Here is a 27,274-nt window from a genome sequence, read left to right as displayed (position 1 = left end):
GGAAGCCCAAGACAGCTGTTCCTGAGGCCGCTGTGTATTTTCCCATTATGGACGTTGTCATTCATCTGGCTGTTATGAGCAGTAATGGCCTGTATATATAAAAGAGGGCCAGCTGAAGTCTTAAAAGTTGTGAACATCCACTCCTTCACTGAGTGAATTAATTCATGACAAAAGCACAGCTTTGCCCCACAACACTTTGCAGCTGCTGGGAAGACTCATAAAATAGGGAGACATACCAGGGTAAAATGTCAGTTTGTTTTCTAAGAGAAGGTCCTCCTGGTGTCTCTGAATGTCAAGATTACTGTTAATCATCTCTTTGACTCTCTCTAACCTCCTCTGGCCAAAGACAAAACAAAAGGGTGGACAGATAGGCTTCCACAAGTAGCTGTACACAGAGTGTCCTAAATACCAACAAGCCTGCCTGAGGGAGATTGGACCTTCAAAGTCATGGGAGGCCAAGCTGGCCTGCAGGCTCCCGGCCACCATGACCAGCTTGAAAGATCACATGTGAAAAGTAAAACTTTTTTGACCCAATTGGCAGATTGAAATTTCTTAGAAAACTGAGTAGGGTGCTTAAATCCAGGGGTTAGCAAACCACAGCCACAGGTCAAATTGAGCGCTACCTGGTTTTGTACATAAAGCTTTTTTGGAACACAGCCACACCCATCATTTACATATTTTCTATGCTGCTTAGCACTGTAACAGCAGACCTGAGTAGCTGTGACAGGGACCACATGGCCCAAAAGTCAAAAACATTTACTATCTGACTGTTTACAGTGAAAGTTTGTCAACTCCTGTTTTTGGTCATTCCTTGAGAAACAGAAGCCCAAAGAGAGGCTACAGCCTTGAAAACATGGCACAAAGGGACTACAAAGAGACTGAGCCCCGGACAATAAACAACATTCGTGATTTGCATGGCAGTGAAAAATGCATTTAAAAAAGCAGGAGAGAAATAAATGCATTGTACCATCAGGTAATGCTGACATGAACAGCCAAAGCTGTAACAAGAAGCAAAGGCATAGCACTCTCTGTGTCAGCAGTGACAAATAGGTTAAGGATCTGATGGGGAGAAAGTACAGAGGGGACATGCAGATGCCTTCTGTTAGTGTCTGTTTGTGTGTGTGCATATGCATGGCTCTGCACACTGCTGTCTTCCCAGCATTACTGAAGAGCTGTGACTTTCAAACTTCTCCTTGCTTCATCTGGAAAGATTATTACAATTCAGATTACCAGGCCCCACCCTGAGAGTTTCTGGTTCTGTAGATTTGGCGTGAGGCCCAGAATTTGCTTTTTTAACAAGTTCCTGGGTGTCACTGCTGCCGATGGCGATTTGGACACCCCACTGAGAACACTGCTTAAAAGCTTAGCCACTGTTATTAAATTAATAAATCCTCCTGATGCTTCTTCAGAGCAGGAATTAACTCAGGTGAAAAGCAGCTCCTGTGATTTGTGATTATGACTTTGATTTCAGACTTCATATTTAAAACACCTGTTGTCCAGGTTTCCTTCATGACTAAATATGGGAAGATTGGTCTTAAGGTACTTAAGATCTCTCCCAGGTCTGCTGTTCTATGTCCATGTCATGCCCATGGCTCTATCTTCGTTTTCATGGATACCCTCTGGGTGTCATACTGTGAAAAGTCTAGTATATTACATCTAGCAGATATATACAGACTCTATAAAACATGTTTTGTATATAACAGTTTATAAGATGACAGATCCAGGCTTTCTATGAAAGGTTAAAAAGAATGTAAAAATTCATTGAACTAAAATTTCTTTCCACCTTGTACTCATAACTTATTTCCATTGCTTTACATAATTTTATTTCTTAAGAAAACTAACTTCTCTGTTTGGATGCATTTGCAAAGTATGTTCCAAAAGATCAAACTTTTTGAAACTGGTATAAATGAAAGCATTACTGATTAATCCAACAAGGAAAAGTAACACCTTCCTTTGACTCTCTGCTTCTGCTGAGATGAAACTGTCATGTTCTTTCATGTTTATTTCTACTCTAATTAATGTCAGAGCACTGATCAGATCTACAATCATATCTGAAGTCATGTTTGTTGATTGAATTTTTTTTAATAAATTTATTTATTTTTGGCTGTGTTGGGTCTTCGTTGCTGCATGTGGGCTTTCTCTAGTTGTGGCGAGCAGGGGCTACTCTTCGTTGCAGTGTGCAGGCTTCTCATTATGGTGGCTTCTCTTGTTGCAGAGCACGGGCTCTAGGCATGTGGGCTTCAGTAGTTGTGGTGCGTGGGCTCAGTAGTTGTGGCTCGCAGGCTCTAGAGCTCAGACTTAGTAGTCGTGACCCACAGGCTTAGTTGCTCCACAGCATTCTTAATTGACTCTTGATTTGCAGCCAACAGGGATAGTAAAGAAATAGTTGCAAAATCAAACAGTTTGAGTCAGGAAGAAATTGCAAATCTTTATCAAAGATTGCATCAAGTGGTCCTCACAGTAATTGAAACAATTTATGGTTTTGAATTTCTTTTTCAGGCTCAAAAGCCCAGTGGAAAATACCTGAAAATTCTCCAAAGAGGTGTTCTCTTTAGAAATACAGACCAGTCTTGCTAAGTGAAAACCAACATATCACATGAGACCTTTGGATCAGGAAAGCAATCTACCAAAAGGGACACTCCCTCCTGCACAGAGTGATCTTTCTTCTTTCTAGTTATTTTTCACTAGAATTTGCAGAATGCCACCTCCTGAACTTCCAGACATCTGTGGCCCTCTTGGTCTGGGAGACCCAGCACTTCCTGTCCTATCTAAGGGCACTTTCATGAGGAGAGCAGGAAAAAAACAATTCCAGCCAAAAAGAAGGAGTAAGTCCTGGAGAGAAATATCAAATGTCAGGAGTTGTTTCACCCTTAGGTTGGATATTTGAGGAGTTATATAGTCTCATTACTTGATGTTCATGCTAAAGTGTTACATTCAAAAGACTAAGAATCAGGAATGCATCCGCAAAGTGGAAATTCAGACTTTTGAAAATCTTTAGAATCAATGGAAAGATATTCCACATCCTGACTGGCCGCTGGTCTTATAGGACATACATCTGGCATTGATCATTTCAGTGAAGTGCTAATCACATCAGAAGGCATGGTTTGGGGGCCTCAAAGCCAGGTTGTGTTTGGGGCTTTCGTCCTGTCTATTCACGTCACTGCTGGGTGTGCTAGGTCAGGGTCATTAACCTTTCTGAGCTCCAGCTTCTTTTAGCTAAAAAAAGATGTCGATAACACTGTCTAGGGGTATTTTGAAGATAACACGAGCTAACCTATGAGGAAAATGTTTGGAAACAGTCAAGTGCCAGCCTGTGACCTGCTCCCACTCAGCTCCGGGCAGACAGGTGCTGAATGAATGCAGAGCTGGGAGCCCTTCCCACCCGAAGCTGCGTGTCAGCATCACACGTCACGGGCCCTCCTCGGTCCTTCTCAATAAGCTGCCGAACCCACTCCTTTCCTCAGTGCTCTCAGGTCTACTTCACTAACAGGAGAGTACGTTACAGGAAAGAACAGTGATTAGAGTTCACTTCCGGCCCCTCCTTCATCAACAGGGGATCCTGGGAAATTATTATCTAATTCTGCGCCTCTGTGACCTCATCAACAAAGTGGGCATTTGAGTCATAAAAAGTCATAAAATTTTCCTGATTGAATTAGACCAGGTTTGTGAGTGAATTATTGAAATCTTCAAGGCATAATCAGACTTCCATGTGTGGTACTACATGACAACTCTAAGAAGTACTGCTATATCACAAATGAAAATATGCTTCATCAAACAGTCGTAACTCTAACCAGAAGCTGAGTACTATGATTGTGACTTATCACCTCATAGCTTTAGGTCACTCGTGCTTCTAATTTTGAGTAATTGAAACCGAATCACCATACACTCCAGCCCAAGTCCTCTGTGTCCGGGTGGAAGTACTAGGGAATTCCTTTATTTCTATCTATCTTACACTTTTCCTTCTACCTAACAGAAGCTTAATTTTCAGTAGAATTTTTTAAATTAAATTACACCCAGACCCTGATCTATTTAAATGTCCTAAAAGAAATACCTTTAGTTTCCTTTCTTTTTACAGTTCCATATTCACAATAGAAACATGGTTTCCCATCTTGATGGTGTCACCATGTGCTGAGTCTCTTCAGAACCAGAAACGAGATCGTCACCAGATCATTCGTTTGATCCAGTGAAGAAAGAAGATGATTCCTTCTGTTTTGTTGAGTCCTTTTAACACCCTCTGGTACAATCTCCTGTCTGTTCTCTTGGGAAATTCTGCCAGATTCTCAGGAGCCTTTCCTTGGTCTCATGTTGCAACGCTCTTTTCTAAAATTTCGGCCTATTGTTCTAAGAACTAACCTTGCTTCCTAGCTCCTCGCACTTAGGTTTCTCAGGCAAGCTGAGTGTTACCACGCCCTGTCTAAGGAAACCCTGGCTGAGCAATATTGCATCATTCTAGGACCCTTCCTCGTTTCACTGCCCTTCCTCCCAAATGTGTTTGTTTGTTTCTTTGTCTGATTCTTTGTTTCTTGGTCTTTCCAAAACATATCTTGCACAGTTCTCCAGCTGTTTTATCAGCTTTTGGTTTTTGTTTTGTTTTTTATTTTCCTTTTTGAACATGGTTCTTTGCAATTACTTCCCATGACGTTGTTCTTGGAAATTATCAAATCAAAACAAAACTACATTTCTAACACTTATACACGTCTTTTGATATTTTTGCTCATTTTCATTATAAATCTGATTACAATCTTTTAGACAAATCAGAAATGAAGGAATGTCATGAGTTAGAAGTATAACTATATCATCTCCTAATGTTAAGTAGGCACAGAATCATTTGAATGGAACAAAGAAGGTAATTAACAAGTGCCTGGATGCATGGTCCTCTCTCCTAGTTGGGTCTGAAATGGAATTACCTCCCATTGCTGAGCCTTCAAAATTGTTATCAGTTGGGTATTGGCTGGTGAGGAACTTCAGATTTGGCCAATTAGGCAGAAAGCAGAATGAGGTACATATTTATGGTAGAAACAAACTAAAAATAAATAAATAATAGCATTGTGCAGATACCAGCACAACTTCTACAATTAAAAACATAATAGAGTTACGGAGATCATTAAAACCATTTAAGTTGTAGGGAGTGGCTGGATTATGGTGCACTTCTGGTAAGATGAGACTGAAATAAACCTACTTCGGGAAATTTATGCTAGATATTAGCATAATCTTTTCTGGAGCCAGCCAAAATGTATATGCAGTGGGAACATCCTTCATTCCTTAAAAGAATAAAAATAAATTCAAAAAACTCTCATGCAAACAAATTGGAATGAGATAAAATTCAAGTACACTGACTCATCCATAGGCTTTGTGAAATATCCTAGCCAATATTTGTTTTTCTTAAAGGGTTTGAGCAACACGTGATAAAAAGGGGTCCAGTCAAAGTGGACTAGTGGCAATTCCGTGACCCATTGACCACGGATTAGGCCACCCCTCAGCCAGAGCTCAGGAGGCTGAAGTCTGTGCTTTTTTTTTTTTAACTGTTAAATTCCAACACTTAGAACAAATGGTGTCTGGCACATAGTAGGCACTGAATGATTTTTTTTTTTTTTTGTGGAAGGAAGAAAAGGAGGGAGGGAGGAAGGGAGGAAGGGTAAGCTTTGGGACAAAATAATGAATAAATTACTCCAGTGAGTCCTATATTTCCCACATACTCTAACTTTCTGAAATTCTTTATAAACTTTCCAATTTGCTTTAGTATCTTGCCAGACAAGTTTTTCATTAATAATTATGATAGCTGCAACTATAACATTTGATCTGATTGTCTTTGCAACTGACTTGAATCTTCTAGCAAATTAAGTGACTAAATGACTTCTGCCCTAATCCAAATAAAGACACTTTTTAGTACACAGCATTTTGTTTCCTTCATAGATTACGCTGTGGGCAAGAGGTCTTTTTATTTTCAGTGAATTGGAAAGGATTTTGATGTCCTACTTCCATTGAGGGCACAAGTACATACATCCCAGGTAATAAATAATTTATCTCTTCCTCTGAGAATACCATAAAGGAAACAAATAAAATTGTTTTTCAAAAGGCAGCATGAAAAGCACAAATGAATTTTTAAAATATAAAACAATTGAAACTAATAACTTCTAAACGAGAAGCACCATTGCCCTTGGAGACGGTAGATACATTCACTTTTCCTTGAACAAACAGATGTAACTCCTGTTTTTGGCTAATTAAGTGATGGTTCCCATGAAAGGTCCCTCTTTTAGTATTTAAGAAAATAGTATGCTCATATGCACCTTGAAAATGGAAGAGTAGGAAAATCTTACTGGCTTGAGGCTCAGCCTAGAGAACACATCACCTCCCAGTTCCAAGACGCACATGGTCCTTGACTCAGTGCACCGGAAGGAGGGGCCAACACACATGTGCAAACCGATCCCAGAAGGTATTTCAGGATGACGGGAATTCTCCCAATGTAAAATGGATAAACGCTAAACTGTGGTGCAGATGAACTTTTGGTGGGAAGTATATTTCTAAAGAGGCTCTTTGCACACAGATATCGAGCAGCTCCTGGATTAGTACAGCCCAGCCAGTAGCAGGATTTGCAGCAGAATCTCTTTACATGCAGCCCCCGAGAGCTGGCAGAAGCTCACAGCCCAGGACCCTGGTAGGTACGCAGAAGAGATCCCTCCACCCTTTCATTTGATACTGACTCTGATTTAGTCTTTTGTTCCAGAGTTCTGGAATGTTGCAGACTTTTAGGAAGCTACGTCTCAGGGAACAATATCTGCACCTGCTCCCTATTTGTCAGGTAAGCATCATTTGTACCCTGTGTAATTTAATCCTTGCAACAATTTTATGACGTGAGTCCTATATCCTTGTTTCTTACTTGAAAAAATTGGGACTCAGGAGGTTAACTTGGTTGACCAAGGACCTCTGGCTAGCGGGCAGTAGGGCCAGAATTTGAACCCAGACCCAACTGATCCAGAAGCCCAAGATCATCCCAGCACAGCCTCTGGATTTAACCTCTGGACTTCTAGCACCGTGCACTTGTTCTGTGTTTCTGGATTTTGGACTCATCTCAACCTGACTGGTAAAGGCCATGCTCTCCCTTCAGGTAGCTTGGTGTGGAGACACAGGGTATGTGCCGCCCATGGCTCCCCTGCTCCCCCGCCAAGCCCAGAGTGCTGAATGCCCAGAGTCTGATGCCTTTTTCTTTATTCATATCTATACAGTGCCCTGGGACATCAATAGAGATATCATGCCTGATTCCTCCCACGCCACCTTCCCCACGAAACACCCAGTGATCCTTGAATTAACCAGAATCATGCTTTGTATGTTACTTTACAGAGAAATGAAAGTTGGACAGTCAGGGCACAGCCCAGTGCTCATATAACCTAATAATATCAGTCAGGCAAGGAAACAACGATGGATTACTTCTGCTGTGGCTGACCTTGATGGACTCAATTCCAGATTCCTTACGACACTGACCTGAGACCATAGAGAGGACGGCAATCATTTCCTTGAATGGATTGGTCATGCTCGCACTGAGGACCATTCCTCCAGGAGCCCTGCAAGAGTGGGTTGCATGGCTGACATGGTGAAACCCAGCCTTGAATGTCACTGAAAGGTCAGAGCTTAAAGTGGGTTCAGGTGATAGTAAATCGTGAAACGTCTGGAGAAACTCAGTGCTCTGTGATGAAGGTGTGGACACTACACACAACAAGCCCAGCGGACCCAAATCAATCTGGAAAACTTTTTAAAGGGCATTTCTGACGTGCAAGAAACCAGGCCATGTGCTAAAGTGGGCACAAAAGTCAGGGAAAAAAAGATAATAAGTAAAATCATGAAATTTGTAGCAGTCGGACTTGGGTTCAAATTCCTGCTTTATCACTTAATGACTATAAAATCTTGGGCAGCTAGAACTCAGCTTCTTTCTTTGAAAATGAGAATAATGACATCTACCTTTTAAAGTTGTCATTAGAGTTAAGTGAGATTATGTAAGTGAAACACTTAGCACATTGTCTGATACAAAGAAAATTCGATGTATGGGAGCTTTTCTTATTTTAGTAAAATAGAGTCCTTGGGGCTCAAAGAGACATAGTATTCAAAGCGGAATAGACTAAGAGTATACAGTAGGCACAGAGTATGATCTTTGGGGACTCAGATGAGCTAACATCTTTGAGTCCAGTTAGGGGTTCTAGGTGATTTTAGGTTGCACAAATTTAGCATCTGAAGAAGTTTATCCTTTACGAGCATGTCTTCTGCAGTTCTATGACCATCAGCAAATTATTTAACCTTTTAGTGACGATTTCTTGTCTGTGAAATGTTGATAGTAGGTGGTCCACACCTCACAGGGTATGGCAAGCTCTAAATTTAATGGCTTAAACATGAAGAGCAATTCATGGTACATAGAAAGCCACCAATGCATTTAGCTTTTGACAGTGATGGTGAAAAGGAAGGAAGAGGGCTTCCCTGGTGGCGCAGTGGTTGAGAGTCCGTCTGCCGATGCAGGGGACACGGGTTCGTGCCCCGGTCTGGGAGGATCCCATGTGCCGCGGAGCGGCTGGGCCCGTGAGCCATGGCCACTGAGCCTGTGCGTCCGGAGCCTGTGCTCCGCAGTGGGAGAGGCCACAACAGTGAGAGGCCCGCGTACCACAAAAAAAAAAAAAAAAAAAAAAAGGAAGGGAAGGACGTTGAAGGGATGGGATTGTAGACCTTATAAAGGCATCAGTGAAGGAAATGAAAAGTCAAAGGACATGAGATCTTCAGCTGATGCACAAGGCATGGTTCATGAAGTGATCCTGGGTGGGCTTGGAGGGTGGGTCTGACTCACTTGGTTGTTACAAACATGGGGCCCAGCTCCAGGCATGGGTGTTGGGGATGTGCTGGAGTTTGGTGAGAGCTTCACCTGTGGCAAGACCAATAGCTCAGCCCAGCCCTCAACAACCTTATTATGTCTCAGGAATTATTTTAAGAGCCTGACAAGCAGCATCTCATTTAATCTTCCCGGCAGCTCTACAAGGCAGGTACTAGTGTTATGCCCAGTTTATAGATTAATGAAATTATTCTCAGGGAAGTTACAAAGCTCGACAAAGCCTATAGAGTTAATACGTGGCAGAGCAAGGCTTGAAACTCAGATCTATCTGATTTCAATGTCTGTGCTTTTCCTAAAATATGACACAGCTCCCCATGGGCATAATCCACCCCAGGTACAATAGGAAGCCAACGGAACCTCCATTGGGAGCCCTGGATGGTTTCACATGGTAAAACCTCGATATTTATGCCAACTGCGCAATAAGGAGGAGCAAGCTCAGGACCCTAAGGGGCTTTCGGGGGTCACATCTGGAAGCCCCAAAGGTGCTGCAGCAAAGGCACTGGCAGAGTGAAGTGGGTGAGAGGCAGGGACGCTGAACTGCGGTCTGTAGGCGGCATGCTCCCGTGACTCAGACTGATAATGACGTTGAGGACAGTGCAGGAGTGGGGCTGCGGTTGGGAGCACAGGCTGGGGAGAAGAAAGTGGTCTGGGAGGAGTGCCGTTGGACAGGTGAAAGAGCGTGACCCAGGTGGGGGGTGGTGGCGGCTATGAACCGGGAGAAGTCACAAATCAAAGGTGTGCGGTGATGCTGGAAGAGCAGTGGCCCCCGGGTACAGCTGATAGGGAAGATAATGTTGGAAAGAAAATGTTTGGGGAGGGGAGCAGCACCCACAGTGATAGTCCTCTTAGCTGCTACTCGCTTGTCTCCGCCGGCCCTCGCCAAAGGGCACTTGCGCTTTGCGACATTAGCTATCTTCACAGGCAGCCTGCACATCATTTATGATTCCCATCATTTTAAATGGGGAAGCTGACACTCAGAGAGGTCAGTGAATCCCCAAGGCCTCCAAACAGGTAGAGAGCAGGCTGGGTTTGAACCCATATGAATGACCCAAAGCACCAGCTTTACAATCTGTTTTAGAAAGAAAACTGGAAGTGGTATAAGAAGTGAATGTAGCACTAGACCAACCTGTGACAAACAAGGGGAGTAGAGGGAACCAAGGATAGAACCTCCCCTGATGGAGGAAACAGGGCTTTATAAGTGACAGTGCCTTTAGGAAAGGGTACAAGGCAAGCCTATGTAGCCCTGTGCTCTGCACCTGGCCAGCTAGAGGAGCTTCCAACAGGAAGATTCCAGTGCAATCCAACAGGTATGAACTCAACCACAGAAGACACGGGATGGAAAGACTTTGGGTGGGGTTGGGATATGCTGAGCTCAAGGCATCATGGGGCATCCAAATGGAAATATCCCGCCAAGGGCTAAATCTGGGCGTCTGCATTCCAGAAACTTGGGCAGGGATCTGAAATTCAACTGCAAAGATGAGAGTTATGTTCGTGGAATGGACACCACCGTCAAAGCAGGTATGAGAAAATGAGACGGGAAGAGAACCAAGGACAGAGCCTTCAGAATAGCATCCTGAGCTCCCACCTCATTCAATTCCCTTTGCATTTATGAATCCAATGTTTGCTCTGAATGCCTGACTTGAAAATGTTTTTAAGATTCAGTCTTCTGATTAATATTAATTAAGGGTGAGATTTGGGGGCATAGCGGATAGGAACTCCAAAATGCTAGAAATAGGTCTGTGAAATATGGTGTAGAGTTTAAAATGAGGTCATTTTCCAATTTCGCCAAAGCCCGTGTACAGTTGATTCATGTATATGCCTACTTTGGGTGGAAATATTTTATTTTCTGAACTGAAAATGATCAATTTCTCTGTCATTGTTAACTAGGAGTGAAAGGTAGTGATGAACGTATGGAAAAAATAATCTACCTCCAAAACACAGAAATTTAATTTCTGTACATTTTGCGTAAAGATGACTAAGGTTGGGTGGAGCAAGTATTTTGCTGATTTGCCCATAAAGGTGATCAGTTACCCACATGGAGGAGGTAGCAGAGAAGAGAAGGAACAGCAGGAAAAAATAGGGTGGGAACTGGGAAACGCTTCTGATTGAAACACAAAGTGCATCATTTTCAGGCCCAATTTTCCACACTTAGAACAAGCCCTAGCCTATGAAAATTATTCATTAATTTTTTAACTTGAAAAATAGCCAGAGGTATAATAAAAATCACTATTTGACACTAAACACTTTTTAAAAAAAATTTGGAAAACATGATGGTGAGTAATAAATTGACAAATGGGAACAGTGGTGATCAAGTGCCACTGGGAAAGCGTAACAGGAAATCCTCCAGAGGAATCCTCTCTGTCATGAGTTTCCAATGTGTAACCATCTTCCCCTGGTGTGTGTTTAAGCCTTGAGGACACCCTGCAGTTGTTGACTGTGGGCTAAGGCTTCCCTTCACAGCATTTTAACTCACCCCTGCCTCGCAATCAGCCATTATATGTTTAGGGAATTCACACCTATTTAATTATTAGCCTAAGTAAAGTATCATTATTACGCTAAATCTGTAGGGAGCGGGTGGAGGGAAACAAGTAATCCGTTCACAAGGCGACTAGAAAGGACACTTTATCTCCTTCCAGTTCACACAGGGCAGTGACGTTACTGCACAGGAGCTTAAACATTAGGAGAGTGGTGTGCAGATTCTTGCTTGTCATCAGTAAGGACCGAGGGTCTAGGGCTTAGTGACCAGTCTTGGCTCTGCCGTGGCCAGTAACCTGACCTCACCCAAGGAGTATCACTCGGTCCTTCCCAAGCTATCTGTAGGTGAAGAATAAGATTTTTTAAAACTCCAATCCAATTATTTTGTAAAATACAATAAAAAAGAATTTCTGGGTCATATGGTAGTTCTATTTTTAGATTTTTAAGGAACCTAGATACTGTTCTCCATCCCACTACTGGGCATATACCCTGAGAAAACCATAATTCAGTGTCATGTACCACAATGTTCATTGCAGCTCTATTTACAATAGCCAAGACATGGAAGCAACCTAAGTGTCCATTGACAGGTGAATGGATAAAGAAGATGTGGCACATACATACAATGGAATATTACTCAGCCATAAAAAGAAACGAAATTGAGTTACTTGTAGTGAGGATGGACCTAGAGTCTGTCATACAGAGTGAAGTAAGTCAGAAAGAGAAAAACAAATACCGTATGATAACATATATATATGGAATAATTTAAAAAAATGGTTCTGACAAACCTAGGGGCAGGACAGAAATAAAGATGCAGATGTAGAGAATGGACTTGCAGACACAGGGAGGGGGAAGGGTAAGCTGGGACGAAGTGAGAGAGTGGCATGGACATATATACACTACCAAATGTAAAATAGATAGCTAGTGGGAAGCAGACACATAGCACAGGGAGATCAGCTTGGTGCTTTGTGACGACCTAGAGGAGTGGGATAGGGAGGGTTGGAGGGAGACGCAAGAGGGAGGGGATATGGGGATATATGTATATGCATAGCTGATTCACATTGTTATACAGCAGAAACTAACACACCATTGTAAAGCAATTATACTCCAATAAAGATGTTAAAAAAAAAAAAGAATTTCTGGAAAAATGACCATGCACTTGAACACTACATCAGTGCCAGTGGCTATGAGTGTATCTAAACTGGCATTGTCACTTCCTGTGTGTGTGGCCCTGATCCAGGCGGAGAACTGTCCCGTCTCTTAACAGCTGTTGCGAAGATTAAATGAGATCATGATGCGAATGCTTCGTATCCAGGCAGGTGTTAGGTCATTGCTATTACCGGTTGGTCTTTCTTTATCTCCCTCTTATTTCTCATTTGGATCATCTCTAGCTGCTTCTGCCTGAGGGCTGCATAGAGATCCCAGCAGGTCTCTCTGTTCAAAGCCAAGCACTGTCCTACCTCAGCTCAGCTGCCCCAGGAACCCCTGGATGCCGTTCGTCGTGGTCCTCACAGCTTGGCCTGGTCTTCAAAGCTCTCCAACGGGTGGCACTGCTTCGCCTGGCTCTTCCCCCACATTCCTGCATCCCGATCATCTGCACAGTCCTGTGGCTTCTGGCCACCTCCACCCTCTGGTCCCGCAGCACCTTCTTCCTGGACGCCCCTTCTCCACTTGCAGGAACCCCATCCTCTTCGGTTCTCTCGGCAAGAACCATCTCCTGCTACCCGGAATCACACGGTCCTTCATCAGCTCCTGCAAAGGCACTCGCGGCTTTCAATCTAATTAGAAATCATACGCGTTTACCTGTTAGAAATCTATGTGTGTGCAGACAGCAGCCGACTTGCGCTTCTCATACTGGCTTCATCGCATTTCTTCAACTATGAGCGTGATGACACCTTCTATTTCACATACAATGATTTGTTCCCTTCAAACAGATGTTTTCGAGTCCTACCATGTGGCAGATTTAGGGATGGGATAAATATGAAGGGAAGACCTGTCATTTAATCATAGATCTGTCACATTTGATGTTAGCCCAAAAGGTGACAAACACGCAGAGAAAAAATTACAAGTATATCCCTAACTGGTACTCAATGTACGCAGGCATTCTTTAAGCAGAGTGATAAAGGGACCTTACAGACAGCATGCAATCACACAAACATAGTTAATAAAGAAGATAGAGCATGGCCTCTGGATGGACCGAAGCCCCAGCCTGAGCTCGGCCACGACTCCAGGCCAGGTGCCCTCCGGGCCAGCTCAAGGGCTGCGGAGACGGCACTGAGCGTGTGTGACACGGCACTCCAGCGTCCTTCCAGTAAAGACCTTCCTCCTCTTAACGTTAGCTGAAGAGCCCCATTTCAGGTTTCTGGCCTTCTTGGTCATTTAGTTGAATTTATTATATCATATACGTGGATTCCCAACCAATGGCAAGGCTTCTGTTCCCCTTCCTGCTCCCCAGGGGTGTGCAGCCACCCCGGGGACTGGTGGGAGAGCATCACTTAGGGACCCTGTGCCTGCGTGTGTGTGTATGTTTGGGGGTGTGTGTGTGTGTGTAAGGATTCCCGCCATCCAGGCACTGAAGGGCTCTGACCCATAGCAGGGGATGAACAGGTGACCTTTTTCCGTTTGTTTTGTTTCCACAGTCTTGATCAGGTCACAAGTGAACACAGTACCTAGAGTGTGGATTTCTAAATTAGAACTTTGAGAAACCCTTGAAAGTGTAAAATGTCCGTCACCAACAGACTGAGAAGGCCCACCTGAGGTCACCGCCTGGGACAGTCTTGATCTGTGCGTTCCAGTCAATGAAGACGGTCTCTTGCATTCATAAAACAAGGCTGGCACATGTTAGAAATGGTAGTGCCTGGGAACTCGAGGACTTGAAAAGCTCCCCAGCCCATCTGCACTTCAGGTCACAGCCGGTCTTCAGCGGCGGGAGTGTCTCCTTTAGCTCTGAAGGGAACCAGCAGGGCCCACATGGCCACGCCGCCCGCCTGAGCTGCAGCCCTCGTATGGAGCTGAGTCTGTTCAGGGGCTGTGACCAAACACCACAGGCTGAGGGCTTTTCTCATAGCTCTAGAGGTGGGAATTCTGTGATCAACGGGGCAGAGATTGGGGGAGCCCCTTCCCACCAACCCGCTGTGTCCTCATGTGGCCTCTCCTCTTGTGTGGGCAGGGGGTCTGGGGTCTCCTCCTCTTCTTTAAGGACACAGACCCTATTGGATCAGGCCCCACCCTTATGACCTCATTTAACCTTGAGTACCTTTGAAAGGCCTCAGTCTCCATACACTCTCTTTGGGGCTTAGGGTTTCAGTATATTAATTTTGGGGGACACAGTTCGGTCTGCAGCAGTAGTGCTTTTCTAACTGGGTGGGTGCACAGTAGGTCTCTGTAAAGGGAGATATCAAAATGCAGAGATATTCCGAGGGCAAAAGCAAGAGTCTCTTTGTAATTAACGTTTCCCTGCTTACAAATCTGCAGTGTGCGCTATGCAGCCCGCAGGGTCCCGGCAAGACCCTGCCCCACTCCTGGCTCTCGGCAGAGGCGTCCACTGGAGGGCGCCCTCACGCCCCCCGGAAGCCAAGCGCCGCCAGGCCTCCCTCACCCAGTCCTCTGGTGCCGCCAACCCTGCACAGCCCTGTCCACCGACCTCGCCCCCTTCCTGCCAGGCCTGGAGCCTGCTTGCTCTAGAGGGGCCCTCTGCCCTGCGGAGCGGCTGTTTCACTTTCCCCTGCTGCTTGCAGACCCCCGCATCTCCGCCTGCAGATGATAAAGCCCAGCCCCTTTGGACCTCGTGTGCTCAGGCTCTGCCACCTCCCGGCTCCTTTGCGGCCACTCTTTCTCCCGTGTGGATGTTTCCTCGTCCCCTGTGTCCGGGCCTCTCCCCGGATGTTCTTCGTCTCCCCCCATCCTCACGCTTTAAACCTCCCTCACAGCAACAGCTGCATCTGTGCCACGGTCTGTAGCTGGCACCCCAGCCCCCAGCCATCACCACTGATCTTCCTCCTCTCCCCAGAACTCAAGCCCCTCGCCCTGGGCCACCAGGCTACTGGCCTTCCTGGCCCTGACCGGCCCTCCTCGCTCCCTCCTTGCTGGGCTGTGTCTCCCGTGTTCTCTGTCCTCCGTGCTCTCCTCCTCTCCATCGACAATGGTGCCCGGGTCCCTGGAGAAGCAGCGCTCAGGCTGCCCTCCTCCTGACACTGCGAGGGAACCCGCGGGTGGGCTCCTCTCTGCGGCCACGGCTCCTGCCTCGGCGCTGGCTTCCTCTCTTCTCCGAGGCTCAAGGAAATGACTCACAGGTTCCCCCTGCTCCACCTGCATTAGTAAATCTCCTGGCTCTGCTGCATCCCCCCTATCCTCATGCCCGCGGGCTGTCAGTTCCCTTCTTCAAATATCAACAACAGGGGCTTCCCTGGTGGGTCAGTGGTTAGGAATCTGCCTGCCGATCCAGGGGACACGGGTTCGTTCCCTGGTCCGGGAAGATCCCACATGCCGTGGAGCGGCTGGGCCCGTGAGCCATGGCCGCCGAGCCTGCGCGTCCGGAGCCTGTGCTCCGCAACGGGAGAGGCCACAGCAGTGAGAGTCCCGCGTACCGCAAAAAAAAAAAAAAAATCAACGACAGAAACAACCTCACTGGAGCCAGAGTCTCCCTGAAGCCCCTGCCCCAGCGCCCTGCCCCCTTCAGGAGGCTGCCGGTGTTCACCGTCCCCACTTCCTCACCCCTTCTCTCCCCACACCAGGAGGCTTCATCCCTATAGCTACCCTGTGGCCAAGGCTGGCAATGACCCGGACACGACTCAACCCGAGGGTGGGTTCTCGGCAGGCACCCTGCATCCCGCCCACCTGCGGCTTTGGCACCAATCCGGACTCGGCCTCCCCCTTTCCTCACGCCGCCCCGTCACTGCGCGCCTCAAAACCCCCAGTCCCGGTGCGTCTCAGAGCTCAGTCTTCGGGCCCCTCATCTCTTCCCTGAGCTCCCTCCTCGGCCTTCCCCATGGCCTGCATCTCCAAGACTCTAAGGTTCAATCGCCAGCACCCGGGCCCCCACCCTGTGCATTCACCAGATGCTTGGGCTCCCTGTCGGACACAGGATGGGCTTCTCCACTAACCTGGCCAGAACTGGGCTCCTAATCTCCTTCAAGCCCAGTCCTCCCACATCCTCCAGCCCAGAGAATGCCCCTCCACGTCCCAGGCACGACCTTGAGGTCCCCTTGATGCTGCTTTTCTTCACGCTCCACGCCCTCTCATCAGCTAGCCCCGTTGGCTCTTTATTCCAAGTGTTTCCAACCAGGTCCCCCACGCTCCCTTCCCTCCACATCCACCATCCTTCTCTACCTCTAGCCCCAGTGAGTCCATCCAACTGGATCGCCTCTCCACCCAGAACTTTCTAGTGGTTTCCCGTCACTCTCACAGTAGCAGCTAGAGCTGTCACACTTGTTACGTACATGCCCCTAACGGTCTGCTCCCAACCCTGCTATCGCTCCAACCTCCTCCCTACCGCCCCCCTCCACGTTCATTCTGCTTAAGCCCCAGTGGCCCATTGCCTGTGTCTTGAACATACCAGTAGCCTTGGTCCTGCCCCAGAGCCTTTGCACAGCCCCTCTCCCTGCTGGGCTGCTTCCTGTCTTATTGCTTTCTAAACTCTGCCCAGAGGCTCCTCTTAGCCAGACCCTTCTAAACGGCCGTATGCAGAGGAGCACCCTGCTTCCTCCTGCCCCAGCTCTGCATTTCCCTGGGTCCTGCCCCTTTTCTAGCATAACGTATTTTATCTGTGTTTGCTTGTGGCCAAACACACACATACTGAGATGTTCTTTCCTTAAAGGCAAGGATTTTTTTTAGTTTGCTACTGTATCCTTGGAGTTAATGAAATCATTAGTTTTTTGAGCAAAAACAAAAAATGAATAATATAAAATTGATGATGTTCAGTCATTGAGGAAAGAAGTCAAATATTAAATGAGAGGAAAAAGTCAATAAGAAGAGAGATTATACACAAGGTTAAAGAACATGTAAAGACAACTGCCAGTAAATACAATGTTTGGAAACAACAGAGAAAACGGGAAGTTGAGTCACAAAGGCCCTTCCAGTCCCGTCACATTCCTGCAAAATGTGGGGCTGCATTATTCTGTAAGGTTTTTAGTGGGTCTGCCCAGGAAGACTACATTTTTCATCTGGAAAGGTTTCCAGCTGCCCAGGAAAGAACCGCGCTGAAGCCACTGTGGGGAAGGCAGGGGCTCAGGGCTCGTGGCACACACGCTGGCCTGGACCTGCCGCTGCACCCGTGAGCAGCTCCGTGCCATTCACCCTGGTTCGCCACACATCCACGAGACTCCAGAGGAGGCGGTGGGGTTAGAAGAAGAAAGACACCCGAGAAGACATGCCTGTTACGCTCCGGGCACGTCCGGAGGTGGGGGGCTACGGAGCAGTGTGGCCGTCCTCCACCCCCGAGAACATTGCTGTGGGTGAAAATTCGTACTGATGCTCGTTTGGGGATTGTAAACCTATTACCTCTTTCATTAGATAAAAATATGACATAAAGATCTCTTGGAATGCTAACCAAATAATTGTGAAAGGAGTGTAGAGAACGGAGCCTCTCTGCACACACGTCATATGTTTGTGAAAGGAAAACGGAAGGAGGAAGGAAGGCAGGAAGGGAAACTCACGCACTCAAAGGAAGGACTCAGATGTCAGAATTTAATTACAATGTAAATTTAATTTTCTTCCAAAAAACTTCAGGGGAATTGGGAAAAGGGACAATATGTGTCACTCTTACAATGTGAAAACTCTTAGCTTCTATTGTCAGGAATCCCAAACTGTGAGTTTTTATGTTCTAGGAGGTTTGGGCTTGATTATTTTCTAAAGTAATCTCTCAGACAAAGGAGAGTAGTTTAGGAAAGAAGGTCTAGTGTGATTAAAGTGTATTTTTTAAATAAACAGTGAGTATTAACACTGAACACCAGACTGCAGTACAGGACGTCTTTAGTGGTATCACTGCACATGTATTCTTAAAAGTCTCCTTACAAACGGAGTCTCACAAAACCTGCAACACACACCACGGTGAGGCAGGAAGAAAAGATCCATGTATCTTTACGTGTGATGCCCACAGAGTGAGTCGGTGGGCAGACTCAAGCCGGGGTCCTTCCATCAGACCCCCTAACCCCGACTGGAGGGCTGTGCCCCTGCTCTGTGCTACGAGGCGACTGGGACAAGGAAGGACGGTAGTTATGCAAGTTCATGAGACAAGGTCAATATTGTCCCAGGAATGTGAGAAAAGGCTGCGAGAGGACAGAGTGGGGGACAGTCGGGGGCACTGGAGGTGGCGACTCCAGGAGTGGACATGGAGTGAGGTCTGAGGATGCCTGGGGCCCCCCAGGGAGACCCGTTTGGAAAGGGAATTTAAAGAGGGTGTAAAGATGCATGTATGTGTGTGTGTGTGTGCGCGTGTGTGTGTTACACAGCAGGGATGTGCACGTGAGCTATTGTTTTGGGGAACATCGAGTAGACGAGAACACCGAGAGCCCTATTGTACAGGAATTCCAGTGAAGTTCATTTCTCTCAGCTCCATCCTGCCTGCTGCAGCTCTGCCCTGCGAGCTCCCTCTGGCCACAGGGTGCTGCTTCCTGTTTGCATGATGCTCTGAGCATCTGTCCCCCTCCCAGGGGTGCTGGTCCAGGTCCAGCTGTGTTGGTGAAAGACAGCCAAGCCCATGGCGGGGAGTGGCTTCCTCGAGGACAGGCTCGAGGGTGCGGCTGGGCTCGTGGCCAGTGCACTTCCTGCGCTGTGCTGGCATCATCACGGAAACAGAGATGCTCCTCTTTCAGGTCTCCACCTCACCGGATGGCCAGGCAGCCTTTCCTCTCATTTCAGCGGGACTCGAATGATCTCCACTCACACATTCATTGTCCTTCTCTGTTGCCCATAAGACCAATTCCATACGATTCAGCGAGGGACAGTCCTCTGACCCTCATCTCAGCCGATCCACATGGAATCAGCGTATTCTCTACACCTCAGGCTGCGTTCCTCCTGTTTCCTAGTGAAGGAGCGTTCTGGCCGCCCTCCTCTGCCCGGAGACACCCTCCAGAACTTTCCTGAACGATGCTTCTCGCCGTCCTTCCTGCCGACCTCCCCTCTCCACCTGACAACTTATGCCCCCCTGCCCGCCCCGTGGGTCCTGTGAGTTTCCACTGTGTGCTCGTTTGTGGGGTGTGAGCACCCCACACAGGAGGTGCTCAGGGGCTCACACACCGAGACACGCTATTTCAGGCTTCCTTTCAAGAGAATGAGCATTTGTATTCCTGGAGGGATGTCTGTAATCGAAGTTCAGGAGGTTCGGCCACTGTGCCGCGCAGCACAGGGTCTTGAAGCAGGGCACCTGCTTGCACGTCCAGCGGCGCCTTCACACTCGGCCCTCAGACCTGGACCCCCGACCTGCTCAGCCCAGCGGCTGTGACTGGCCAGGCGCAGGAACCAGCCAGTCCAGGGCCACGTCGCTCGTTAGGATATGGATCAGGCAGATTTCTTGAAGTTTGCAAATGTGTCAGCTCATTTAAGAAGTTCTGGGGGCTTCCCTGGTGGCGCAGTGGTTGAGAGTCCGCCTGCCGATGCAGGGGACGCGGGTTCGTGCCCCGATCCGGGAAGATCCCACATGCCGCAGAGCGGCTGGGCCCGTAAGCCATGGCCGCTGAGCCTGCGCGTCCGGAGCCTGTGCTCCGCAACGGGAGAGGTCACAGCAGTGAGAGGCCCGCGTACCACAAAAAAAAATAAAATAAAAAAGAAATCCTTTTGCAACTGCACACAGAAGTGACTTCACAGATCTGAGGATAGAAGGTTGGAGGACAAAAGGGAGACACCGACCATCATTACACTGTGTGGTAATGTCCACTCCCACTGGCCCCCCGATGGCAGACACTGACCATCATTACACTGTGTGGTAATGTCCACTCCCACTGGCCCCCCGATGGCATCCTGCTGCACACGCTCCTAATGCTGGGGTCTCCTTATGCAGTGAGAGTGGGAGCTAGTGACCCACAGGACAGGGTCTGAGAAGGCAGATTTCAACCTTTATTCATTTTAGACGGACAGTTGATTGAATCTCATCCTCTCTGCAGAGGTACACAGAGAGCGCTATTTACATTTCATGTCTCCCCCTTCTCTCTCTTCTTCGTGACCGTTTCTTTCCTCCATGTCAGATGCCAAAGCCTGTCTAACCCGCACCATCCAGGAAGCCCTCCCAGCTCTGCCCATGAGAACGAGCATCCCTTCCCTTGAGCTGGCCTCGCTCTCACACGTGGCACCAAGCGTTCACTGTTTCTGTTCCGCTGCTAAATCCTGATTCGCTTTCCCGAATGCTCGGTCTTCACTCATCTTTTCATCCCTCCTCACCTGGCACAGTGATTGTACAAAGCAGTGGCTCAAAGATCAACCTTGTGGAAACCACTTTTGTCATCTTTCACCAGTTGAAAGGATGACCAGTTCCCCCGTGTTGTACAGGTGATCCCAAGGTGGGGGAAAAGGGAAAAGCAGACCCCACACACAGAGAAAGGATGGTGAGAATAGAGAGAATAATGAACCTCCGCGGTAACACATCCGTCCCGCCTCCAAAACCCCTGCTGTGTTTATCAGTGAAAGTGGGTTCTTGAGAAAATACAATTGTCCAAATTCCCAGTACTGATTCCTTTCTTAGAACACCTATGGGTTAGGATTTAAATGTTGTGTAAAAGAGCGTTGTGCGATTATCATGCAATGGCAAAGCTGTTACCACTCAAGAGTTAGGTAGGGACAGAATAAAGTGGGCCTTCAACAATTGTGTTTATGGGAAAAGTAGTTATGTGCAGTTCACACCAGAAATAAAAAGCAATTAAATCTAATCTGCTAATCTAGGCTCTCCTGCTTTGAAGGAAAAAAATTATAATATATTCCCAGCAAGTTTTAAAACGCATTTTTATATCATTTCTTGAAATACTTTGCAAAGTATATTCAATGTTACAAGTCACAGAAAAGTCACGAATTATTAAATCAATTCAACTTTTGATTTTAAAATGGAAACGGTAACTATCAATTCCAAAATGCTATTCATATACAAAACCAAGGGCTTTTTCCACAGAGCAATTACTAACGTAAGAAATTCCAAGTGGAAAATAAACACAAAACTGCCATCTCTGTAAGAGTTAATGATACTGACCACAGTGACCACGTGTAGGGGCTCTGCTATGTATGAGGCACTCATGGGTGGTTTACATGTAACACACATGCGTAGCATGTTACATATAACAGCTCATGCCATCTCCACAGCAGCCCTATGGAGATCCACACTATTAATACCCACATTTTACAGTTAACAAAAACGAGGCACAGAGAGAACATTTAACCCTGGTTTTCAAAGGTCAGAAGTCGGGTTTATTCCCTGGGAGCCTGGTGCTCCAGGACATTTCTCAACTTCCTGTTCATTGGAACATTTTAATATGGAAACCTTTATACAAATGCAAGAGTAAGCAGAAGAGTATAATAAACCCATTTACCCATCAGTCAGTTCTAAGAACGTCATTTGGCCAATGACACTTCATCCACACTATCATATCCGATCACCATTTCTACATTAGTTTGAAGGGAATTCCAGAAATCATATACTTTTATCTAGCAATGTTTCAGTATGCATCTCTAAAATATAAGGATTTTATTTTTAAACACAGCCTTGATAGTATTCTTATACCTGAAAAAATCAGCGATAATTCCTTAATATTGGATAGTTGATATTTTAAATAGTTGATGTTTTAAATTTTCATGTGTGAGGTCTCAACCTTCAGTCAGACGAAACATGTTTTCTTTCTGGCTGTATCTTAATGCCTGTGCTCCACGTAAAGGGACGCACATAAGGTGGAGAAAATTTAAGGGTAAAGTGTCACCTGGAGCCTGAGAGCCAGGTCACGGAGAAGGAAGAATGCCCCCCATCCACGGTCTTGCCGAGGCCAAAGGACGTGTCTCCTGTCCTCACTCTAACCTTCTCGTCACCGTCCCCTTGGCCTGCTCTCGTCCATCCTGACTCTTCCTTGCCCAGCCTGGGGAGGCTCGGGGCTGTGCTGGCCACTCACCAGGGCGCAGCCTCCAGGCCCCTCTTAGTCCCCTCCCACTTCACCCCGAGTCACTGTGACCAGGTGTCAGCCGGGCACGTGGCGCGGGACCAGCAGTCCTCTGCGACAGCCACTCAGACATGGTTGTGAGGATTAAAGGCGGCGTCTCCTCGGTGAACCATCCTTTGCAGGCCTCTCTAGTCATTTAACGCTTCTGCGTATCTTGACCGTTGTGACTCTGCAGGACCCTCCGTGGGTTCCTGGTCTGGGCACAGGTGACAAAACTCCCTTTGTTCTATGGTTTGGGGTGTTACAGGGGCTAAAGGTATTGACTTCCTGAGTTTCAGGGCTACTCCTGAGCGGGAATATAGTCTCAAGGGTGGAGGAAAATAATGCCTGGTACGTAGCAAAAATCATATACTATCGTCATGATTGAGACACTCAACATAAAAGAAGCAGAAAGAGAGAGATAGAGAGAGAGGTGGAGAGAGGAGGAAGGAGAGAAGAAGGAAGAAAAAAAGGAAGGAAGAAAGGGAGGGAGGAAAGAAGGGGGAGAAGAAAGGAGGGAAGGAGGAAAAGGAGGAGGAAGGAAACAAGAGTGTCCTTCCATCTTCCGCCAGTACTTGCTCCGTGGCTGGGCTGCTTTTCCCGTGGGTTCAATTATCCTCCAAGTTTGTTGGCTGGTTAGTTTCAAGCTAAGAGAAAGCCTTCATCACGTCTTTCTCTTTTGCTTATCTAGTTTATGAGAGTTTCTAATTTATATTATCAAATAGGCAGACACTGGACACATCTTTCCCTTGACTTACTTCTATTCAGAAGCTGTTGTAACAAGGCTGTACTTATATGATTTACTTATTAAAGAGGCAGTGACAAGCTCACAGCATAAAGTCAAAGATGGGATAAGAGGTGAATGAAACAAAGGCTTCGATGTGGTAAAATTCTATGGAATTTGAAAGAGATAAGATATAAGAAGTAGCAAAAAGAAGTATCAGAAAAGGGGAAAAGTGAAAAAGTAATATAATTAGTCAGAAAACTTAAAAAGTAATAAAATATTCATGAACAACTAAACACATTCATGGACTAAAATACAAAGTATGAATTTTCTAAGAAGGTTCTCTTCATGTGAAGAGTACTTTAAGCGTGTAATAATGATTTTATATGGTATCAAATGGGGTCATTTTAGTGAAACAACCATAAAAACACTGGTTAAAGATCATTTCCGCATCTGAACTGTACAACCCAGATGTCTGCAGATCGGTTCTGTGGTTTCTACACTTACGCATATCGAAGCTGCCTTGCACGTAGGCATTTATCTCTAACACAACCAGGTGGTCGAGGAGCTCTTTGGAGGTCAGAGTTTGGAGCAGTGGTGTCTCTCCGGAGCCCACCATGTGGGGCATCTTCCACCCAGGCCCCGCCCCGTCTATCTGATCCTGGACACCTTACATCACCTTCCCTTCCGCATTCTCCTCTTTGAAACGTGGACGTGCCTCAAGAGTTGTCAGCCTTGCAGGACAAGGTCACACCTGGGAAGTGTCCACGATGGTGCCACAGGCACGCAGCCGGCGTGAGAGGAATCTTCCAGAAAACAGGCCCACAGCCTGAGAGGCGTCGGAGCTTCCCAGGTGTGGGAAGCTGCCCTGCGGTTTTGGAGTCTGAGTCCCCGAGGGGATTACGATGTCCTTCATCTTGTGGGTAAAGTGGCCGTGACCCAAGGAAGCTGGGCCTGCTGGAGGTGGCAGGTGTAGGACAGAAGCCCTCAGTTTTCCCCATTTCACTTCAGTCTTATCTTTTGTACCAAGTGTACACACCACAGCAAGTGTTCTCATGTCTCAGTTACTAGTAGTTTAGGGCAAATGGCTTTTGTCCTTTTTAACAAACTCTTCGGTAATCTGTGTGAAGGTCGGGGTGCGTCGCTCTCCTCATGGTCAGTTGGGGGAAGCTCTCCAACTAGCCCATGAGTGTGGTCAAGGAATGAGGTCAAAATTTATTGCTTTATAGAAATGTATAGCAAGCTCAGTGTAGTAACACTTCAATTACCTTGAATAGGGTTAGTTGTTTAACTTGTATATTTAGGAAAATATAAATCATCAGACATTTGAAATATTATCATATGAAATAGAAATTGGCCCTTCACAGCTGTAACAGTTCCTGACCATAGCAGATTCTTAAAATATGTCCCTTGAATTGAATTGAACTTACTCTATATGTCTCCAGAAGCTAAAACTGGGAACAATAGGTACCTAATATAAAACGGTAATTTCACCTCAAGAATATTATGAATAATATTCCAACCATTAACGCAGCCCAACAATGGCACGGGCCACCTTGCTAGGTAGTAGTCTGTCCTATTTTTTTTTTTTGCGGTACGTGGACCTCTCACTGTCATGGCCTCTCCCATTGCGGAGCACAGGCTCCCGACGCGTAGGCTCAGCGGCCATGGCTCACAGGCCCAGCCGCTCCGCGGCATATGGGATCTTCCCGGACCGGGGCACAAACCCGCGTCCCCTGCATCGGCAGGCAGACTCTCAACCACTGCGCCACCAGGGAAGCCCAGTAGTAGTCTATCCTAGAAATAGTCAAGTAGTCAGTAAAAAAGCTCCTTTCCAGGGACTGGTGGGGAGGGGAAACTAGTTTGTTCAGTACACTCTGCAGAACAGTACAATGAACATGGTACAACCTCTCTCTAATGGTTGTGGACCTAGAAATACTCAGGGTGAGGCATTAAGAATAATCCCAGTCACTATATTGGAATGGCTAATAATGAGATTATATATTAAAGCACGTTTGCTATTGTGCTCTTCATGCCATGTGTCTGCACCCACTGTATGGATTCTGTTACTAACAGGTGAGGTCCTCAAGCAGAGCCCTGCCCATCCACCTATGAGTCAGCAGTGTCTCCCTTACATCGTACACACAGTGGGTACTTCGTAGGACGCATCAGTCAAAGGACAGGAGGATGAAAGTGTAGGATCTGGAACTGAGTTCTTGGGAATTCGGAATATATAGAGAAATAAAATCTTAGCCTTTTAAATCTCATAATGTGAGATTACTTTTTCTTAAAGAAAAGTTCATAAAGGTTGTCTATGGAATGGCATTCAAACACTGATGGTTAGCTATATCTAGAATCACAGAGGATACACAGTCATACAGCAAGATGTGGAAAGAAGGAGCATTTTGAAAGCACAGTGCTTCTCAAAAGCCTAAAAATGTACATATCCTTTGAGCTAGCTCTTGTACTATGAATTTATGCTAAAGGAATAATTAATGGTGTAAAAATTTTAGGTAAAATATTGGCCATTAAAACTCTTTTTGCAAAGCAGAATTTTAAAAAGCCAACTGATAATATTACAACAGACATATATTTCAGCATAGGTGTGAAGTGGAATACTATTGATCAAGAAAAAATGATGTTATGAAGCTATATTTATTGATATAGAAAAAGCTACGTGTGACACATCAAGTAAAAAAGGAGGAAAGAACACAATGTACTGTATGATCCATCTTAATTTAAAATCATGTGCGAAGATAACAATTGCAAAGGTTTTAAACCAAAAGATTAATTGTAGTTATCTCTGAATTCTGGTATTTTCAGTGTTTTAACTTTTTAATTTTATATATATATATATATGCATTCTAATATTCTAATTTTTCTACGATGGGCATTACTAATTAGGTAAAGAAAACTCAAGTTGAAAAGCCTCTTTCTCCAGCAGCTCAGTATTAGTGGGAGTGACAATACTTAGAAGATAGGATCCCAATGACGGTACCACAAAAAGTGAGGGAGAGTAAAGCGAAAATGTTTTGAAAAAATGTATAATTTTTGAACAACTAAAAACTGTTTGGTATATAGAGAGTATTGGTTCGTTTCTCACAGCCCTGACGGGGACTGAATCTGTCTAATTTGTGAGAGTCGCATGGCCCAACTCACCCACTCATGGTCAGAAGAGAAAGTAGAGGCCCGGAAAAGTCCTGTGTGTGCTTCGAGCTCACAGGACAGGGCAGAGGTCACCCACATGCTCTGGTCAAGGTAAAGCTCCTCATTAATAAAGCTGAAAATGAATGAAATTACATCTCAAGAGAGATTTCGAAAGGGATACAAATGACCTCCTAGGACGTGCCAGCCCGGGAAAATGAAACCGTGAGCTGAAACGCTGGTGGATTCTCTGAAATCGGTGTGACCTGGGCTGGTGGTCCACCTCCCTCAGCCCGGGGTCCTCATGGTACAAGGGGGTGACAATATTTCCTTTTCAAGGGTACAGCAAGGATTCAAAAAGATAAGTTGGAAGTTTGCACCGTGGCCCAACGCAAAGCAAGCACAGAACACATGCTAACCATTCTCATTAACAATTTGCCTCTCCGTGTATAAATCAATAGTAAAGAGGAACTTTACAAAAGAACAACATTTCACAAAAAGCCACCTTTGCCCCTCTAATTCTGAGTCTGTGTCACGCTCATCTGAAAGACAAAGTGGGTACCAGGACGACGGGTTATGGGCGTAGGCTCACTCAGCACGCCCCACCAATTAGTTTGTAGAGTGGTTGTGAAGACCCTTTAAGAATCTGGTAGAAGTAGCCTGTAATCTATAAGACACCATGTGAATAACAGGGATGGAAAATGAAGACATTAAAAACACTATGTAGATATATAAATATGCTTTTTAGTTAAGGTCCATGTGGTTTGATTTGATTCGTTTCTGAAATATTTGGATTGCACCCAATGCTGTCATCAGTGTAAAGATATCAGAAAAAGTCATAGTTGATATACCAGTTAAACATGTGCATATTTCATCAACTAAACAAAAAAGTAAAACTGAAACATCTAAATACCAAAACCAATAAGAAATGCTTCCTCAGTTGCCTAATTTGACACCAGGCAT

Source organism: Tursiops truncatus, chromosome 14 (genome assembly GCF_011762595.2).
Source record: "Tursiops truncatus isolate mTurTru1 chromosome 14, mTurTru1.mat.Y, whole genome shotgun sequence".
Lineage (NCBI taxonomy): Eukaryota > Metazoa > Chordata > Mammalia > Artiodactyla > Delphinidae > Tursiops > Tursiops truncatus.
This window is presented reverse-complemented; position numbering follows the sequence as displayed.